Source organism: Triturus cristatus, chromosome 1_1, assembly GCF_964204655.1.
Source record: "Triturus cristatus chromosome 1_1, aTriCri1.1, whole genome shotgun sequence".
NCBI classification, from domain to species: domain Eukaryota; kingdom Metazoa; phylum Chordata; class Amphibia; order Caudata; family Salamandridae; genus Triturus; species Triturus cristatus.
Genome location: NC_140579.1, coordinates 677323879 through 677341057, shown reverse-complemented (window position 1 = coordinate 677341057; position 17179 = coordinate 677323879). Strand labels below are relative to the sequence as shown.

Sequence of the window (17179 nt, the reverse complement as noted above, 5' to 3'; positions counted from 1 at the left end):
CGGATCTATACCGTTTGACTGTACTGTCTGCCCAAGCTTTAGACAGGAGTTCCTCAGCTTCCGCTGAAAGGCCTGGGACTTCCCATCGTCTCCTGTAATCGTCCAAGCCACAAGTCGCAATGAGTTCTGTAGAACCAAAGGATGAGGATCCCCGTCTGGATTGAGGAGAAGACGAGCGAACAGAGGGAGTAGGATTGGAGAATCCCAGGAAAGTTCCAGAAGAACTGGAAACCACACTTGAGATCTCCATAGTGGAGATAGGATTACCAATTCCGCTCTCTGGTGGCGGACTTGAGCTGTGATGTGGGTTAACATCGCAATCAGAGGGAACGCATAACCCAGCTCCTGCGTCCAGTCTTGGAGGAACGCATCCGTGGACACCGCCAGGGGGTCCGGCCTCCAACTGAAGTAACGAGGCAACTGGTGGTCGAGCCTCGAGGTAAAATGGTCTATCGAAAAGGGACTCCAAAGGGTGTTCAGGGACTGAAAACTCTCTGAGTCCAGTTTCCAGAGGCTGGAATCCTGAAAATTGCGGGACTGGAAATCCGCTACTAGATTCTCTCGACCAGGGAGGTATTCTGCCGTCACCGAAACGTTGTGTTCCAGGCAGTACTGCCAGAAGCTCGCCGCCAGATCTGAAAGTGCTTTGTATCTGGTACCTCCCAGATGATTGATTTAGCAGACAGCTGAGATATCCATCTTGAGGAGAACCGATGAGTGGATGCGATCTCTCATCCAACATCGAACCGCAAAGGAGCCCGCCAGAAGCTCGAGGCTGTTGATATGCAATCTGCGTTTGTCTGGAGACCACAAGCCTCCTGTAGACAAGTCGCCGCACCTGGCACCCCAGCCCAGGTTGCTGGCGTCTGACTCTATAACTAAATCTGGCGCGGAACCAAAAATCGCGCAACCATTCCAGGCTTCCATGTGTTGGAGCCACCATAGATTTCTTCCCTCGCCTCGGACAACAGAGTCACCTTGTGGGAGTAAGGACACCCTTTCCGAAGGTAGGAGGCCTTGAGGCGCTGCAGGGCCCGATAATGAAGCGGACCCGGGAAGATTGCTTGGATGGAGGCGGAAAGTAAACCGACTACATGAGCAAGGTCCCTCAGACACATGGGACTTGACCAGAGTATGTCTCAGTTTGGGACGGATCTTCGCCACCTTCCGGGTTGGAAGACTGAGAGTGGAGAGTTTAGAGTCGATCACGAAGCCTAGAAACGTCAGACTCGGCGAAGGAGAGAGACTTTGTTTCGTTGATGACAAACTCCAGGCCCTGGAGCAGGTAGACTCATCTGAAGATGCCGATGAAGACAGAGAGGACAAGAGTCCATAAGAAGGAGGTTGTCGAGATAGACAATCATCCTCACCCCCGAGCCCTCAACCATTCCACTATGGGCTTGAGAACTTTGGTAAAACACCATGGGGCCGAAGAAAGACCGAACGGGAGGGAGGCGGACTTTAACACTTGGTCGCGCCAGAGGAACTGTAGGAAACGCCGATGAGGCAGGAAAATTGGGATCACCAAAATCGCGTCCTTCAGATCTAAGCGGACAAGCCAATCGTTCGGGCGTAGCATGTCCCTGAGGAGGTCGATGCCCTCCATTTTGAAGTTGCGATAGACAAGCCAGTCGTTGAAATTGCTCAAACTGATTACCGGGCCATTCACCTTGTCCACTAGGAATAAATTGCTTAGGAAGCCGTGTGGGTGTAGGAAAGAGCGGACTATCGCTTCTTTGGCGAGGAGAGAGAAGACCACTTCGTCTACCAATGAGGAATCGTGGTGAAAGAACTGAAGGGGGAAGGGTCTGGATTTTTGATAGGGAGTTCCCAAGTATTCTGTGCGAAACCCTTGAATGGTCTGTAACAACCATGAAGTCCACACTTGGAAAAAATTCCCCAGCAGCCCCCCAATTTTTAGTTGGGAAGAAGGGAGTAGACTCCCCGGTGATAGAGGATGCAGCTCCTCGGTAGCCTCGACCTTTGCCCCTTTTGCCTTTTGGTAGGGTAAAAGTTGCCAAAACGGCACTGGTCCTGGTATTGTCCTTTGGTAGAGCCTTGCCCTCTTGGCTGGTTATTGGAACCACGGCCGGTCGAGCGGCCCCTGCCTCGACCGGCCCTGCAGAAAACCCGGGGAAAAACCCTCTTGATGGCTCTGTCTAGTGATATGAAAGTGTTGACGAATTTCCCCAACTCTTTTACAAATGGTTCGCCAAATAAACCTCCTTAAGCCACCGCTCCAGCTTCCGCGTCTGCCAAATCCCCAAGTTTGGGGTCCACTTTGATAAGGAGGGAGCGCCTGCGCTCTGTGGAAATAGCGCAATTTGCATTTCCAAGAAAAAAAATAGCTCTCTGAGCCCAACCTGACAAAGATTCCGGGGAGATGAGGGAACCTGATGTCTTGGCCTTCTCTGCCATATCCAAGATTTTCGTCAGGGATCCAAGGACATTGAGGAGCTTGTCCTGACAGGCCCGCCAGGATCTGTCGATACCTTTCTTGGGATCTCGCATGAACTTTTGAAGAAAAGTTGCCATGTGCGTGTCAATTTCTGGGGTTAAAGCAACTTTGCCCTCCAAGGATGGGCGAGGGCACTCCGCCCGAAGGCAATTGCGGGCATCCTTGTCTAGGGGTTTCCTAATGCGCAGGGCCACATACTCTGCCACCTTATCCGCTGGGGCCCAGTCGGAAGAGCTGGGGTGGACTATTTCTTCAGGATCAAACATATCAGATATCTGGCACGTGCGACTGGTTACTAGGGTAGGATGGACCTGGTTCAGAAGTTGCCGATCCTGGGAGTTGTGGTGGGGCCGGGGTCACGGGTGGCTGAGCCGGTTGGGTGTCTAGGAAGGCTTTTTTGAGCCTGTCGAAGGCCGTATTCTCCACTCCTGCATCAAGGGAGTGTTTAGCAGGAGGAGGCGAGGGGTCGGGTAGGGGGGCAGCAGCGGGCACTAGAGGTGGGGTAGCCACCGGTAAATTAGCAAAGCGCTCCAGCGCCTGATCAATTCTTTAAGTAAGGCGCCCTTCTAAAGGTGTCATCGCCTCCCCTACGGCTCGCTAAATCGAGTCATCCACCGCCTCGTCGAAGTCCTCGTCCCGCCGGAGAGAGATCAGGGCATTTTCCTCTCCGTGTGTATCGTCATCATACTCCAATTCCATGATGACCAGCCGATCGCAAAAAAATCCCCGGGGGCCAGAGGAGGACCAAAAAGTATATACAAAAGTCTGGGAGTCAGACTGTAAGGGGGAAAAAAAAAACCTAACTCTTTGAAAGGCTGGGTGTCAGCCGAGAATATGACGAGAGCACTCGCAGTCAATTTAATTTAGGCCAAGTGGGGTTAATAGCTCAAAGCACTGGTGTCTGATGGCAAGAAAAAAAAAAACTACACAATTCTATGTCAGGACCGGAGGCTCCGATTATGCTACTCATTTCTTTACTAGAAATTTGCTCAGCAGCCAATCATGTTACAATAAAACTAAAAACCACAATACCCATGAACCCACTGGGTACCACGTAATAACCATAGAGTATGCACGTATAAATAGTCAGCAAGAGAATACCACATCCTCTTTCTTTGCTGCTCCGCAGCCAGTTAAGTGCATTTCTCTTTCTCTTTATGATAATTGCCTGTTTCATTATAGCGACTGTATTGTATTTCTATCGCTTAATTTTTACTTTGTTTGCATGCTTTGACGCTGTGCGCGTATTGCGGCTATTGTTATTGCTGTTGGTTTTCTCTCGTTTTTGTGCCGGTATCGTACCGCTGCAGGGAGCGCGTGTCTGCCTCCCCGGTTCGGGCGCTTTGCGCCCGCGCCTTTATTTGAGAGTGGAGCGGGAGTGAAACGGGGCAGAAAGACTACGCGCGTGTTGCGTAGGTCTTTCCTTCATTGTAAATCAGGCGGTCGTTACCGCGCATGCGCGGCGGCCATTTTTTCCTGTTGTAAACAATATCTCCTCAGGAATTCAGCGCGAGAGCAGCGCTTCCTTTGCTCATGCCCACAGCCTGATTTCACTTGCCCCTTTTGACGTCCTACTGCATACTGACTCAGTTGGGGCTGTATAATTTTGCATAGGCATTGCCTAGAGTGGCTTTAATATTGGCAAGCCCTCCCTCCACATTTGAATATTTACATATTTCAGGTTATTTTTGACCTGTTTCTGTTTAGTCTTGCCTTCGGGGTTTTGCCGCTCCCCCTTTATTGTGCTTCGGCATACCAGATTTCTTGTTGTGTTTCCTTCCTCTTGTGGGCTTTATTTACGCCAGGTTCTGTCATGGCTGACTATTTTGAGGAAGATGATTACTACTATGACTATGAAGATGGGGACGCCTCTGGTTCTATGGAGCAGGATTTGGTAGAGGCTCTTGACTTGGGTGTACAAACTTCTGTGAACAAAGTGCTGGTTCGCGCTATTACACCATTAAAACGTCATTTATCTCAATATGCAGTGCAGCAGGGTTGGCTGCCTTCGTCCTCAAAATCTTCGAAATCCTCTCAGTCCTCCAGGTCCTCCAAATCTTCCAAACTGCCTAATCCTCACAGATCAGATTTTGTAAAGTTGGCTAAGGCCCTTTCTTCAGAGCATTCTTATGGGCAACCTCCTAAGGAGCTTTCTTCCTCTCCAGTTCATCAAACAGATGATGACGGTACCTCTCCCTCTTCTTCCTCGGACCATGGGGTTTCTTCTCCTCCTCCTCGTAAAAAGGCTCGTAAGGAGCATTTTGTTGATGCGCCGTCGCATCCCCAAGTTCTTACGTTTGAGCCAGCAGACATCATACATCCCAATTCTTCTTCTTGGCTCCCGTCTCAGGAGGTGGCGGAGTACGTCCAGACACACATTCGTCAGCCTTTTGACAAGGATGTGCGTTCCCGTCTTCGTTCTGAATGTCCACGTCCTGATTTAGCAGATAAATTAGCGGACACTCCTGAGGTGGATCCCACTATGGTGACATATCTTAAAAAATATGCCAAGGACCCTAAAAGGGGCATTGACAGAGCATGGCGCTCTTGTCGGGATAAACTTTTGGATTTACTGGGACCTCTCACCAAAATTTTGGATTTAGGTTATCGAGCCAAGGAGTCTTCCTCTGCCATTGACCCTGATGACCTGATTGGTTGGGCTCAGAGAGCTGTTTGTCAATTGGGTAACGCCAATTGTGCTATGTCTTCTGAACGCAGACGTTCTATTTTACTGAAGTTGGACCCAAAGTTAGCTGAACTCTCAACATCTGAATCTGGTCCTTTGGCACAGGGATTATTGTTTGGCCAGTCTTTCCTTAAAGAACTCACTAAATTTGTGGCCACTTTTAGTGGTCTTGATAAGGCTCAAGCTTCTATTAGACGGGCTTTTCGTCCGGTTTTTGGACGGGCCGGACGATATAGGGGACGATCGTCCGGCCGAGGTTATAACCAGTCTAACCAACGTGGTTTCCAGTCCCAACGTGGAGGGGGTCAGGACTCCAACTACTCCAACACCAGGTCTTCCTTCTACCCTTCCCGTAGAGGTCGACACCAATTCCGGAAGGGACGTGCAGGCGGTAATCAAGGAGGACATCAAGATTCCTCCGCTTCAGGTGAGTTTGATCTCTGCTTCAGAGGTCATGTTGGGGGGCAGAATTCAGTTTTTTCTTCCCAATTGGCGGTTGATCTCCAACGATGCATGGGTGTTGGAGACGGTCCAAGGTTTCCGAATAGAGTTTTTCAGTTGCCCAAGTCAATCTTTCCCTCCTTATCCCTTGTTTTTTTTTCCGTTCAGGATCAAGCGGTTATTTCCACAGAAATAGACTCCCTTCTGAGAAAAGGGGCGGTTGTCCGGTCTTCCCCTCATCCACAAGGTTTTTCCAGCCAGGTCTTTCTCGTTCAGAAAAAAGGAGGCGGTTCCAGGTTGGTTCTCAACCTGAAAGAGTTCAACGGCTGGATTGTCTATCGCCACTTCAAGATGGAGGGCATCCATCTTTTGAGGGATCTTCTTCAGGAAGGGGACTGGATGGTTCGTCTAGATCTGAAGGATGCGTATTTGTCGATTCCCATTTACGGTCCTCATTGCCGGTTTCTCCAGTTCCAATGGCAGGGTGTCTGGTACGAGTTCCAGGTTCTCCCGTTCGGCCTGTCGTCAGCACCCTGGTGCTTCACAAAACTTCTGAGGCCTGTGGTTGAGTCTCTACGATCTCGGGGTGTTCGTCTGATAATTTATCTGGACGACATTCTTATCATGGCTCACTGTCCACATCTGTTAATGCTCCATTTGGATTGGGCAATAGATCTTTTACAGTCACTCGGGTTTCTAGTGAATCCTCAGAAGTCTATGTTTCGCCCTTCGCAGTCGATAGAATTTCTGGGTTTTCTGATCAATTCCCTCTCTTGCCAACTGTTGTTGCCTCTTCAGAAGATCAGGATGATCAAACGGGAGTTGAAGTTGATTTTACACAAACAGCTTGTGTCATTGAGGTCTCTAGCTCGGATTGTAGGTCTGTTGGCTTCTTCAATTCAGGCCATCTTCCCGGGTCCCCTCCATTATCGGGCACTTCAGCGACTCAAAGAAAGGCCTCCGTTACTCAGATCAGATTCCTCTTTCAGAGGAGGCGAGGTGGGAGATGTTGTGGTGGTTGGAACACATGGAGTCCTGGAATGGCAGAGCCCTGTTCGGAGTGTCCCCGGAGGTGGTGATCGAATCCGACGCCAGTCGGTGGGGATGGGGAGCCCGTTGCGGTCCGCTGTCCACGGGCGGCCGGTGGTCTTCGGAGGAATTATCTCTCCATATCAATTGTCTGGAGCTTCTGGCGGGGTCGTTTGCGATCCGTTGTCTGTCTCCACGCATGACGAATTGTTGTATTCTCCTACGCATGGACAATGTCTCAGCGGTTCGATATGTCAACAAGTTAGGGGGGACACGTTCCAAGATTCTGGCAGAGATTGCCAAGGACTTTTGGCACTTTTGCCTTCAGAGGAACATCACGGTGATTGCAGAATACCTGCCGGGTCACAGCAATCTGATAGCCGACTGGAATTCTCGGCATCTTCGAGATTTCAGCGACTGGAGACTTCATCCTCGAGTGTTCAGATCTCTGTCTCGAATGTGGGGCCCCTGCCAGATCGATCTTTTTGCCTCTCGCCTCAACACTCAACTTCCTCGGTTTTTCAGTTGGCGTCCGGATCCGGAGGCTCTAGCCACGGATGCATTTCTTCAGACATGGCCGTCTCTCCTGTGTTATGCCTTTCCCCCGTTTGTCATGATATCCAGGGTTCTGGCACGCATGAAACTCTATCGGACAGAGTTGATTCTGATCACCCCTCTCTGGAGGGCTCAGGCTTGGTTCCCTGTTCTCCTGCAGCTATCTTGTGCAGTACCAGTTCTTCTTCCCCAATTGTGGAATCTGTTGTTGGATCCGCTCAACAATCCTCATCCTCTAATAGAGTCGGGTCAACTCTTTCTGGTGGCATGGCGGGTTTCAGGGATCGCTGGCAGATCTCAGGTCTTTCGCGAGACGCTTCCAGATTTATCAACGAAGCTTGGTCTCCCAACACACACAAACGTTATGCCGCAGCATGGAAACGATAGTGTGATTGGTGCGCTCAACGGGAAGTGGATCCCTCTTCTGCAGATGTCTCTTTGATTGTGAATTTCTTAGCTTCTCTTGCCTCCTCAGGCCTTGCATATCGGACTGTCAACAATTTCTGTTCGGCCATCTCTGCGGGGCATATTCCTATTGATAGTAAACCTGCAGGTGAACATCCTTTGATTTCCAAATTACTCAGAGGTATCAGAGGTATCAGATTGGTAAAACCTCCTTGTCCGAAGTATGTTGCGTTATGGGATGTGTCTATTGTCTTACGTTTCTTGGACGCTTGGCCTTCCAACGACTCTTTATCCCGCAAACAATTATCTGCAAAGTTAACTATGCTGTTATGTCTAGTCTCTTGCAAACGTGTGTCTGATGTTCGCGCGCTAGGTCTTGCAGGTCGTACTTTTTCCCCTGAAGGGGTTACTTTTTCCATTTCCAGACGTACTAAGTGTAATACTGCCTCTGTCACTTACCCACGTTTTCCCAATAATCCAAAACTCTGTGTAGTGCAATGTATTAAAGATTATGAGGTAAGTACTGCTCCATTTCGACAAACTTTGCATGGTCAATTGTTGATTGCGTTGCAAAAACCCTTTCGCCCTGTGACTCCGGCTACTTTAGCCAGATGGGTCAGATGGCTCATGGGTGAAGCAGGTATTGATGTTACAACTTTCGGTGCACATTCAACTCGTGGAGCTATGGCTTCCAAGGCTTTTTCTATGGGTGTGTCTTTTTTTTTTTTTTTTTTTTTTTTTTTTGAAACCGTTTATTGCAATCTCAAATATATACAGGCATGGGCCTACAACCTTCCGGCCGGCCGCTAAAGTGACAGAAGCAAATGACATATATACAATAAGGCACTTGACTTTGCAGAGACGATAAAACAGGAGGTATCAACAACGTGGGCCATATGACTCTGAGCCCACAATACGGTTTCGTTTTATACAACACAACAACATAAAACCACACCCGCAAGGCAACCCGCGATCGAAAATGACAACACGTGCTCCTCCAGTGGGGGACCCCAACCATCCAAAGAAATCCAGAGAGGGGAAGGGAGACAGATCCGGGACTGGGAGAACAATGTGTCCGGGACTGAGGGAGGGGGTCAACTAGGGGGATGGAGCTGGTGAAGCGGGAGGCAACAACGGCGGCTCGCAAATACCCCCGCGGTAGGCGTTCCAGGGGCCCCATATCTTCACCCATGCCCCAGGCTTACCCCGCGCCACATACACCACCTTTTCTCGGAACATGCACCAATCCATGTGTTCTTTCCAGGCCGACACCGCCGGGGGTCTCTGGGATCCCCACTGTTGAGCAATGTCACGTTTAGCTATCATATATCCCAGAGTCACCCATCGCATCTGCGGAACCGAGTAATCGGTCGGTTCCCACACATTCAGCAAGCATCTCCTCGCTTCAGGCAACAGCGCGACATGCGTAACCGCTCGCAGGACCTCATGCACACCACGCCAGAATCGCTCCACCCTCGGACATTCCCACAGAATGTGCAAAAAAGTCGCCAAAGCACCACACCCACGCTTACACAATCCATCCTCGGCATAGCCCATACGCAGAAGCCTTGGCCCCGTCATATACACCCGGTGGAGTATCTTAAGCTGGACGAAGCGAAGGCGAGCCGGGACGGCCACCTCCTTCGGAGAGGCCACCGCGGAGGTCCAGTCCTCGTCGTCCAACTCCAGCCCATCGGCAACCCAAGCCTCGCGGAGACCAGTCAGTAAGCCCGAGCGGTCATTTATCAATTTCTTGTAAATGAGGGAGATCGTGCTGTCCGGAACGTGGCCATCTAGCACTCTATCCTCCAGGGGGGAGGACTCCGGGATGGAGGCCACGTCTGGGAAGACGGAACCTAGTGCGTGACGGACCTGCAGGTAGCGAAAGTATTCACTGCCCTGCAGCTGAAACTCCGCCTGCAGCGTCTCGAATGTTTTGAATCCTCCCCTCGTCCAGAGATCTCCCACTGTACTGATGCCTATCATGTCCCACCGCTCGAAGCCCTTCGAGGTCCACAAAGAGCCCAGCCTCTCCGACGCATACAACGGTGACGCTCGGGTCAAACGGTCCTTCCATCCCATAGCTGCATTGGCCGCGTGCCATACTCGCACCATGACACGCGTGGGTCCCGTCAAGCGGGAATCGGGCACGCTAGTGTAGAGCGCTCGATTGTAGTCGCCACCGGGCAGGAGCATTTTGTCCATTTCAAATGCCGGGTTTAGGGCGGGCCCATAGAAACCGTGATTAATTGCAGCTAACTGGGAGGCCCAGTAATACCGCTTAATATCCGGGAGGGCAATCCCTCCGTCGTACCACGGGAGCGTCAATTTTGCCAGAGCTATACGCGGCCTCCCGTCCCAAAACAGACGGCGCTGTAAGCTCTCCACCTCACGGAAATAGCGCGCCGGGACCAAGTCCATAGTGTTCTGGAGAGCGTACAGAAAGCGCGGCAATGACATCATCTTGAACAACGCCGCCCGACCGAGCGGCGAAAGCGGCAAGCGCCGCCAGCGCACGACGTCCTCCTTCAAGCGCTGGAGGGGGGGAAGCAAATTTCGCTCGTAGCGGGCCACCGGGTCCAGCGTAATATAGACCCCCAGGTATCGAAATCCCTGCGAGGCAATCTGGATCGGACAGCCCCGAGGGAGGACAGGAGCCTCCCCGGAAAGGACATAGATACAGGATTTAGCCCAGTTGATGACAAGGCCTGAATTACGGCCAAAGGAGCGCAAAACATCGACCAGGACAATCAGTGACTTGCGCGGGGAGGCTAAGTACAAAAGGATATCGTCAGCGTAGAGGGACACGCGGTCCTCATACTCGGGGGTCCAACGGAGACCACGGATAGAAGGGTGCCACCGCAGCCACTCCGCCAGGAGTTCCAAGGCCAGTGCAAAAAGGAGCGGCGACAGGGGACAACCCTGTCGCGTGCCCCGTCCCAGCACGAATGGGGCCGAGACTCGACCATTCACCACCACCTGTGCCAATGGGTCCGAGTACAACAATTTAACCCAACTGATGAATCCCGGGCCAAATCCAAATTTCGCCAGCATCGCCCAGATGTAGGGCCATTCGAGCGTGTCGAACGCCATGGTGGCGTCCAAGGACGCCAAGATGGCCGGCTCCCTCACGAACGGAACACGCGCGAGCACCCCGTGCAAGCGCCGCAGATTAAGGGCCGTATTGCGATGGGGAATAAAGCCGGACTGGTCTTGGTGGACCAAATCGCCCACCACGCCGACCAGCCGGTTGGCGAGCACCTTGGCGAGGATTTTAGGCTCCGCGTTCAAGAGCGAGATAGGCCGGTAGGATGTGACCCGGTCTCGCGGTCTCCCCTCCTTGTGGATAACCACGATGGTAGCCAGACGCTGGTCCGGCGGGAGGGAGCCCCGCGAGTGGGCCGCAAGGAACATTGCGCGGAGGTGGGGCGCCAGTACATCCGGTCGCAGTTTATACAACTCGATAGGAATGCCGTTCGGGCCCATGGCCTTGCCAGAAGCGACCGAGCGGATGGCGAGGGCAATTTCGTCCGAGGTGGGGGCGGCATCCATCAACTCCCTGTCCTCCATTGAGAGGGAGGGCAGCGCGATGTCACGCAGCAGGGCATGGGAATCCTCCTCCGGGCAGGGAGAAACCGGGGAATATACCTCACGGAAATAATCTGCAAAGCAAGAGACAATGCCTTCCGGCTCAGTAACACGTACACCATCCATTCTCTCAATCAGCGGGACCACACGACTAGCTCTCTCCTTCTTATCCAACCACGCAATCAACTTGCCAGCCTTATCACCCACATCATACAATCGCCCCTGTTGCTCTCTGCTGAGGCCCCTGGCCGCCTCCGTGACGAGGGACCTATAGGCCGCCTGCTTAAGGTGTAGAACGTGCAGCGCAGCGTCAGTCACCCCACTCCCCAGATCACCCTCCAGTTCAGTAATTTCGGCCTCCACCCGGGTCACCTCCTCCTGGGCGCGCCTCCGGGCATGGGAAATAAAGGAGAGGGCCTCCCCTCTAAGCACTGTCTTGAAAGCCTCCCACAGGGAGATGGCCGACGGGACAGACCCCACATTCTCCTCAAAATACCGTTGCAAGGATTTAATCAAGTCCGCACGAATCGTGGGGTCGCGCAGGTACCAGGCATTGATTGGAGCTACCCTGCCCTCCCCCCTCGGGAAGACATCAAAGTGCAACAGGAGTGGGGAATGATCTGAAATACCCCGCGCCAGATGGCGCACCTCCCACACTCTCCCGGCATAGGCCGCAGGGACAAGGACATGATCAAGCCGCGAAAGGCTACCATGGGCCCCCGAATGGAAGGTGTATTGCAGCTGAGTGGGATGCTTTAGACGCCAACAGTCCACCAATCCCAGTGTGTCCAAAAGGCCAGACAGCCACGCTTGTGCCCGGGGGAGGTCCCTAGGGGGATAGCGATCCATAGTCCCAGAGGCCACAGCATTGAAGTCCCCCCCCAACCACCAGAAGCCCCCCCGGAAGGTCAAGCAGGAGGCGTCCCAGGTCCGCAAAGATGGTGGACTGTAACCCCGGTGGGACGTACACTGAGACAAAGACGACTACTTTGCCCTCCATTCTCCCCACCAAGACAGTGTAGCGTCCCCTCTCATCATGGCGCACCTCGTCTATTTCTAGCGGGAGCGAGGTCCTGACCATAATGCCCACCCCTCGTGAGCCTGATGTAAAGCCCGAGTGGGCCACCAAACGATAGCCACGCCGATTCATGGCACAAAAGGAGTTACCAATGAGGTGTGTCTCCTGCAAAAAGACCACATCAGGCGAAATCCGTTTCAGATATTGCAGGACCACGCCCCGCTTAATCCTATCACCCAGTCCGTTAACGTTCCAGGACAACAAAGTCAGGTCCCTACCCCCCATCACATACAGAAGCCATCATTTGTCCCCCCGAGAGCATCTCAACAACACCAATACAATGAAGGGTTTGCCTTGCGGTAGAAACGAACCACACCCCACCCCAACCCACCCATCCCAACAGAACTCCCCCCACCCTGCACCCCTGCATGAGCCCAAACAGCCCCCCCAAAGTGCAGTGTGCCTGTCGCCCCATAGAAAGAAAACTAACTAGTCCCCCAGAGGAGGAGGGAGATCCCCCAAGAGACCCCACACGACCTCCACAGGAGGGGAACTTACCCTAACAGTCAATGGTGACAATAACACAGTCCAGAGCAGGGCATACCATTAGACCCTCAATCCTGATCCGGCGGGCCCTCCCCACCAACCGCTCCCCCCCCCACCCCCCCGGCCACGATCTCCGGGCAAAGTGTCCAGCCAGTCCCCGGCCGCTTCGGGACGATCAAAAAAGTGCGTGCGGCCATCCACCTCCACCCTCAGCTTAGCCGGAAAAAGCATCGCATATTTGAGATTCAGGTCCCGTAGGCGACGTTTGACACCGAGAAAGCTCAGTCTCTGCTTTTGGACCGCCGGAGTAAAGTCAGGATAGAAATTTATATCCATATTATCAAGTCTGACCGGCCCTTGTAGCCTGGAAGTCTGCAGGATAGCGTCCCTGTCCCGAAAATTAAAAATCCGGGCGATGAGAGGCCTCGGAGGGGCTCCGGTCTTAGGCCTACCCCCGGGGACCCTGTGGGCACGTTCCACTGCAAAGAATTTACTCAGCCCCCGAGGCTGGAGATGGGTGAGGACCAAGTCCTCCACAAACAGGTCCGCAGCCTCTGCCTCGCGTCCTTCCGGCACCCCGATAATGCGGACGTTGTTTCTCCGGGCCCGACCCTCGGAATCCTCCAGTCGACGATGCATCAGGGCGCTCGCCTGGCCAAGCCTGCGCACCTCCTGTTGGAGGGCCGCCACGTCAGATGTGAGGCCCGAGGTAGAGTGGGCCAAAGAATCGACCCGGTCATTTGTTTTTGACAAATCGGCTCTCACGAGGCCCACGTCCACGAGGACCGAGTCGATCTTCTGCGCCAGAGTGTCAAAGCGCTGGTCCACCGAGGCCTTCATCTCGGCGATGGCGCCCATGACGTCTCGGAGGGTCAGGTCCGTGGGCAGAGCAGGAGCATCAGTCGGGCCCGTAGGGGACCTACGCAGCGCCTCTGGAGACCCCTTCTGGAGGGTGTAGCGATCCATGTTGTTGGATTGATGGGCCGCGCCACGACGGGTCGACTTCACCTTAGCCCGGTCGCCATCTTGTTTTGTGGCCATGGTCCCCAAATCGAGCCAATCTCCTCAAAAAGGGGGGTAGACAATCCTGTTCAAGGGCTCCGGGGGGGGGCGACCACCGCTCCGCAGGACGGACCGCAGCCGGCGGGCCGGCAGGGCACCCCAACGAGGCCACACCACCCCACACCGCCCCGCGACCCTACCTCGCCTGGCAGCAAGGAGGGCGCAAAAGCGAAAGCGAAAGTGCGGGGTGCGCGAGTCGCCCAGCCTTGCCCGCCGCTGTTATTCACTTTGTCGCCGGATCGCCCCACAACTCCAGTACGGGGGGCCGGTGTGGAGAAGGCCGCAAACCTTAATCGGTGCTCCCGCCGGTGTCCGAAGTATGAATTGAAAACGGAAAACGGGCGTCACCTCAGTTCGGGTTCACAAACACAGTCCCCTCATCTAGGACAGGATTCGGTCAGGATTTATGCAGGAGGTCGCGGAGGTCCTCGGGAGCCTCGCACCTACGCGGCCATCTTGGGTGCGCGCTAGGCTCCTCAAGTATGGGTGTGTCTTTAATAGATATTATGAAAGCAGCTGATTGGTCAACTGATTCTATGTTTAAAACTTTTTATTATAAACCTATTTTGGATATTGCTTCTGTTGTGGTGGCTCAGCTTTGAACAAGCATAATCGGAGCCTCCGGTCCTGACATAGAATTCAAAATTTGCGAACATACGTGACAAGAATTTTCAATTCTATTAAGGACACGGAGGCGAGGATTATCCCACCCATTTTTTCTGTCATGTAATTTTGCATATATATCGTTGCATATGATAATTTTCAACTATATATTTTGGTATATTATGATATTTGGATAAATTCCTTGTTTTCTTTTCCCTCCCTAAGTATTCTATGCTGTTTTCTTTCTTTTCGGAATGGTATATTACGACTTTATGTCTTTTTCAGGTTCTGATCCAAAGTGAGCTACGCTCCTCTCTTTTGTCTTGGATTATCTTTTGGACGCCTGTTGGTTCCTGTTTTTGAGGTGTCGATTCAAGCATCAAATCAGCTGTTCCATCCTGTTGGTCTTCAGTTGCAGTGTTCAAGCTCCGATTGTTTCTTCCAAGCTCTTTCCAGTTGTTGCACTATTTTCTTCTTCTGACTGTTGCTAACTACCAAAGAAAGAGGATGTGGTATTCTCTTGCTGACTATTTATACGTGCATACTCTATGGTTATTACGTGGTACCCAGTGGGTTCATGGGTATTGTGGTTTTTAGTTTTATTGTAACATGATTGGCTGCTGAGCAAATTTCTAGTAAAGAAATGAGTAGCATAATCCTCGCCTCCGTGTCCTTAATAGAATTGAAAATTGTTGTCACGTATGTTCGCAAATTTTGAAGTCTCCGCTGGCCTGGGAAGGTGCTTGATAGAAGGATACACGACCCAGAGGGCGTAATTAAGCAAATACAGACTCCACTGTCTCGTGCCAAATGGAGCGTGAAAGAAATACCGCTGAGCGTCCGTTTATTCCAGAAAAATGCACACGGCACGCTCGGGGTGAAGCCTCAGGCCAGACAAGCCTGACTATGGAGCGCGCACAGGCTCTTCAGAGTTTAAAATGCGCCTGACGGGCGGAGGAGTATAGGCGCACCAGACTGTCTGCGTAGGAGCGCGACAGCTCCCGCAGCCCTGAAAACAGGACGGGCGCTAGTCCCGACGCTAAAGAGTCACAAGGTAAGCGCGAACACAAAGGCACGTGCGTGTCACAATCAATGAAGAGAAACCGGAGTGGCCACTCACTGAAGAGAAACCGGGGCGGCCGCTCACAAGCACTGCACTCTCCGACTCCGTGAGGGGAGAGAGAGCCCAGATTACAAAATACACATTAACAGAAGCGCGCCATAGCTACAATAACGATCAGCATAATCGCGCCATAGCAAGCAGCAATTGCATTAGACTAACAATTAAGCTTAAGCAGGTACCACAGAATAGCAATCAAGAGCGAACAAAGAAAACACTTATCTCGGCTGATGAGCAGCGAAGAAAGAGGAGGAAGGGCCAGTGAGGGCAGACGATCTGTGGGCTGGGGGACCCCGATTGGTGGACCCAGGATGCCTGATTGGACAATTTGTTTTGACTACAGATTTGCCCTAGGTTGATGGGAAATGTAGCCAGTTGTTATTTGGCCGCTGATTAATAAAGTGAAGAAAAGAAGGCATAATCCTTGCCTCCAGTCCTGACATAGAATACAATGTGTCTCGCATTTTTTTTTTTTTTTTTAGAGTTAGAGCTATTGGCTTTGTAATCGAAATGTATAACCCTGTCTTTAAAAGCATGAGTTTTAAATACCTTTTTAGGAGGCAGCGGTGAAGGTCTCCTCTCAAGGGCTGGAGCAGAGATGAACAAACACATGCAAGGGATTTTCCTGTCTTATAAGCAGCGACTGTCGTGACAGCACAGCGGGCGAGGAAGCTGAAGAAGCACAGCCTTGAGTGCGAAGAAGCAGCTACCTCGGAGGTGTGTTGGAACTGCCCCAGCCAACTTATGGCCCAGATTAGGACGATGCACAGGCTTCAATATTATTGGCAAAGCCATGCAAAGGGTAATTTGCGCCTCTGCGTGGCTTTGTAAAAAAATGTAATGCAATGCAATGGCTTGATCTGAGTTATCTTACATTTATAGCTGGGAGGCATTTCATGGGCGTTCAGACGCATCCACCTGTGGATTTTGGCGCATTCCCAGATTTACTAAAGCTAGTAAACCTGGAAATGTGTCAAAATGCTACACCTTCTCCAATGAGGTGTAACGAGAAGTAGTATAGTTCTTCCTGTTATTTCCTCTTCCTATGTGTGATAGAAAGAGGGAAATGCCTCAAAGGATTGTTTTTGAAGAGGAAGGTGTCCCTACCTGCAGTAAAACAATCCTGCCTGTATCCCAGGCACCCATGTACTACGGCGCAAGGGTCTCTGCGTTGGCGCTAGGCTGCACACAATGCGTTATGGCAAGGAGAGAGCAGAAATGATGCATATCTTTGTAAACGTGGAGCTCTCTCTCTTTCACACTACGCAGCACAACAACTTTGCTTGCTGCCCTGGGTTATGTGAACAATTAGTAAATATGCCCCCATGTAGGTCAAATGTATTAAACACATTTTATACACTTGCACAAGTAGCTGATTTATGGCACGTGTAGATTATGCATTAGATGCACTAATATGCATCAATACATGAAGGATGTATTTGGTGGATTAGGAGGGAAAGACACGTGTGGACAACTATTTATGCTTACGAAATATATGGTTCTTAGAACATTTAAAAAGGTTCTCTTTTTAGAACTTCGGACTTTAAGTAGCCTATACGAAAGGGCGGTCAGTGCAAGCCAGTTGTGTAGGTGAACCTATATCCAGTTACGTATACATTCCATGAATGCTTGAATAACAAAAACTAAGTAGAGATGTATGCAAATGAG

The 17179-nt window shown here is 51.8% G+C and overlaps 1 protein-coding gene and 1 long non-coding RNA gene across 10 annotated transcripts in view; one reads left to right on the top strand and one right to left on the bottom strand.

The window, feature by feature from the left end:
• The window catches only part of LOC146870867 (SWI/SNF-related matrix-associated actin-dependent regulator of chromatin subfamily D member 2-like), a 1426174-nt gene that overhangs the window by 361350 nt on the left and 1047645 nt on the right, over positions 1-17179 (bottom strand). The gene's annotated exons all lie outside the window — the stretch shown is intronic.
• Positions 1-17179, top strand: part of LOC146870870 (uncharacterized) — a 119315-nt gene that overhangs the window by 12037 nt on the left and 90099 nt on the right. The window contains exon 3 of the long non-coding RNA XR_014979790.1: positions 16069-16228. This is a non-coding gene — a long non-coding RNA (uncharacterized LOC146870870). The remainder of the gene's footprint in view (positions 1-16068; positions 16229-17179) is intronic.